Consider the following 4,183-nt stretch of genomic DNA (forward strand, 5'->3'; position numbering starts at 1 on the left):
AAAGGGGGGAGGACACATCAACAGAGAAGTATAATGAAATACTCTCTCCATTCAAGTATCACCTCCTCAGAGAAGATGCGCCGGGCCATGAGATTAATAGCATCTCTTCATGACTATTCACTCTCCTGTCATTCTGATGTTTCTTCACATTAGTGAAATTCCCTTAGTGTTTATAACTTCCATGAGGTCAGGAACCTCCCTTGTTCACCTCTGTATTTCCCAGGGCTTAGCCCAGAGTAAATCCTCATGCATGTTCACTGTTTACTGAATTATCTTTTTTTTTTTTTTAAAGATTGATTGATTGATTGATTGATTGATTGCTATGTTGGGTCTTCGTTTCTGTGCTAGGGCTTTCTCTAGTTGCGGCAAGCGGGGGCCACTCTTCATCACGGTGCGCGGGCCTCTCACTATCGTGGCCTCTCTTGTTGCGGAGCACAGGCTCCAGACACGCAGGCTCAGTAGTTGTGGCTCACGGGCCTAGTTGCTCTGCGGCATGTGGGATCTTCCCAGACCAGGGCTCGAACCCATGTCCCCTGCATTAGCAGGCAGATTCTCAACCACTGCGCCACCAGGGAAGCTCTACTGAATTATCTTAATGAATGAAAGTGTGGCCAGCACTGTGGTCGACATCTGTAGAGCCGAGCAGAGCCGGGGGAGGGGGGAATGATTTCAGGAGGAGGATAAGGTGGTGGAGAAATTGTGTTGTGGGACAGTTTGGAAAAGGGAGGGAATGCACTTCTTTGGCAAGAGGTCACCAACACACTCAAGACCTTTTAAACCCAGAAGAGAGGTGTCTGGGGCTATGGAATGACAATCAGAGGGTCTGAGCTAGAGGGGCCCCAGAGCTCATCTGAGCAAATACTTAACATCTCCAGCTTCTGTGCTTTGTGGAGAAAAAGACTCATGGCTTTAGATGTCACCTGTTTTAAAGAGACATGCTTTAAAAGATTGCATTCCCTTCAAACTAACAGTATATTTCCTATAATTTGGCCTAATCAAATAATGACAAGATGAAGGCAAAGATGAGTACAAGAATGGTCATCCCCGCATTGTTGATAATGACAAAAAACTGGAAAAGCATTGTCCAACCATAGGGTAATGGTTAAATAATGATAGAGTCACGTGATGGAATAGTACGTACGCGCTAAAACATATGTGTAGCCCTGCGTATGTATAGCGCCAAAAGTGTACTCAAGAAGTGTATGTCATGAAGAACAGTGCTCCCAAACAGTATGTTTGATATTATTTTATTTTGACAATTTTATATTTATGTATGAGACAAAAATATATTGGTTATCTCTGGTTGGTGGGCTTACAGGTGATTTCCGTACTTTTTTGCTTATTTTTTTCTTAGAATTTCTGCAATAAATATAAATACTTGGATAATGAAAATGAAAAGAAAATAAAGCTAAATACACTCTAGGCTATACTCTGGAGGTAGGGTTTAGGCGATATGACCTGACAGGTGTGAGCTGAATAAAGGGAAAGCACATGTGATCTCAGGGAGCAATATCCCCAGGGGAGGAACTTCAGTTCTCATCCATCCTCAGAGGAAACAAAATCCTCCCTGAACGTGGAAGGTATTGAAACCCAATCAACTAACTCTAATAAGCTTAGTGTTCCTTCAGTACACTGAAGGCTTAGCCTGCCAGGTGCAGGGATCATGGGGCTAGGATGCAAAATTGATTTCAGGACCACAGGGTCCCGGTCCAGTGTGGGGTAGAGGTCAACGGCTCCATCCCAGGACCCCAAGCAAGTGCCAGCCTGCTTCTAGGCACTGGGGTGTCTGATCCTCACACACACGGAGGGGTGGCAGAGCCTCCTCCCTGGGGACCCCTTTCCTGTCAATCCCACTCAGGGTGTTCTTCCATACACCTAATTAAGCTTTGTGCCACTATTATTACAAATATAATATTTTCATTGTTTTCTGCTCATTGTAGAATCCTTGAAAGATATAACAATACATATGCTTGGAATACATCTGAATTATAAGGAAGAAAGTTATCACCGATAAACCCGTGCCCTGGAATATAACCACTCATTTTTCTAGTAGACTTCCTTCTCCACTTCAGTGCATAGACATAGGCATAAATGGCATCACCCTGTGGATTCCTGATTTCTTCATTTACCATCAAGCATGCAGTCTCCCCAGGTCCCTGGGAAAGCGCCTCACAGCCTCACCCTGGGGCTCAGCTCCCCAGGCAGGGCTTGGCCGGTGCTGGTGGACCTCTGACTGGAACACCTGTAGAGACTCAGGTGCCTCTTCCCCTCGGTGTGTGCTGTCCTGAAACCCCACAAGGAAGCAGATTTCCTTGGCTGTGGACTAAACTCTCATGGAGAAGGGCACTTGGAGGGGAAGGACATCAAGTTGGGATTAAAACTATGAAAGCCCCTATTACAGTATGTTTTTGTTTATTAACAAAATCAAGACAGCACCCTGCACAAAGGAACACCAATAACACTGCCATATCCTTTGTTTCACATGACAGGCACCACGCCATTTCCATTGTCCGGCTCTGGCTCTACACAAACTTCCCAGGGTCTCCCTCACAGGCCCAACAAGACCACTCCAGTTTTGCTTGGTTTTGCTGCTGGGTAATTCACACAGAGAAAGCTAGAGGTTCTGACTGGCTTCCAGAGCTTGACCGTTGCTGAGTCTCTGACTTGGGAGCAGGCTGTTCCCACCTCCTGACTTGGATGTTGGCCATTTGTGTGGCTCAGTCAGCTTGTGGGACCCTGGAGAGTCCCCATCTCTGTCCTCCGCATCCGGTCTCCTTGAGATAACCCATTGCTGCCAGGGTCCCCAGATGGGCCCCACCAGCCTAGTCTACACAGGCCCAGGAACCCACCCCCTTATCCCACTGAGCTGGCCCGAGGCCAGAGTCCACCTTCCTCAGCTTCCCACATTTCTCCCCAGGCTCTGTTATGCAAAGATGAAATCTCTCCTCCAGCCTCTGGTTTACCAGAAAGAAATGGGATGAATTAAATGATGCCCCGGAAGTTCCTGAGGCAGCTGAGATGTGGTGGAAAGAGTACACATTGTGCAGCTGGGAGATGTGGATTCAGGTTCTACCTCTGCCACTTCCTAGCTGAGTGATAGGTTTCAAAACCTCTCTGTGGGAGGCAGAATAATGGTCCCCAAGGATGCCCATGCCATGATCTCCAGAACTGTGAAGGTTGTACATTACATGACCATGGCAAAGGTGACTTTGCAGATGTGACGAAGTTTCCAGACCTAGAGATGGGGAGATTGTCCTGGATTATCCCTGTGGGCCCAGTCTAGTCACATGGGCCCTCAACAGCAGAGAGCTTTCTCTGGCTCAAGGCAGAAGAGAGATTAGTCACAAGAGGAGCTCTGAGAGACTCAAAACATGAAAGGAACTCAACCACCACTGGCTTTGAAGATGGCGGAAGGCAGCTACAAGCTGAGGAGTGCAGGCAGTCTCTAGAAGCTGAGAAGGGTTCCCCGCTGACAGCCAACTGGTACCTCATCCTACCCTGCATGGAATTCAGTTCTGCCAACAACCTGCATGAGCTTGGACGCAGATTCATCTTCAGACCTCCAGAAAGGAACGCAGCCCTGCCGACACCTTGATTTCGATGTCACGAAACCCAAAGCAGAGGACCAGCTGAGCCATGCCGTGCCTGGCTGTGCCCGCACTTCTGACCTACAGAATGGTGAGATGATGCGTTTGTGTGTTATTAAGCTGCTCAATTTGTGTTGATTTGTCACAGCAAGAACAGAAAATGGATATTCTCTTTGAGCCTTGATTTTCTCAGCTGTAAAATGGAGACAATGCTTATGGTAAGCATCTTGCCGACTTGCTGTAGCAACTAAATGAAGTCAGAAGTACGTAGGTACTGTGTAAACTGGAGAGTACTCTACAACAGAAGGCTGGAAGTTATTCTATCACTGAGTATTCCGCCCTTTAGGAGCCACAAGCTAATGCCTCAGCCCAGAGAGGCAAAGAGAGGAAAACTCAGCCCACCACTTGGTATCGACCCGAATTCCAGGTACGTCCAAGAACAGTGGTGAAGGGCTTTGATTCCTGGAGGCTAGGCCGAGGTGGGCCCCCTCCTCTGTGACTGTGGAAGGGAAGGGCCCAGGTCAGAGGCAATGAGGAGCCATTCCTGGCTGCCCTTCAATCAGTCTGGAAAAGCCACGCTGCTGATAGGCACACCC

The sequence above is a fragment of the Eschrichtius robustus genome, chromosome 6, assembly GCF_028021215.1.
Source record: "Eschrichtius robustus isolate mEscRob2 chromosome 6, mEscRob2.pri, whole genome shotgun sequence".
In the NCBI taxonomy this organism is placed as follows: Eukaryota; Metazoa; Chordata; class Mammalia; order Artiodactyla; family Eschrichtiidae; genus Eschrichtius; species Eschrichtius robustus.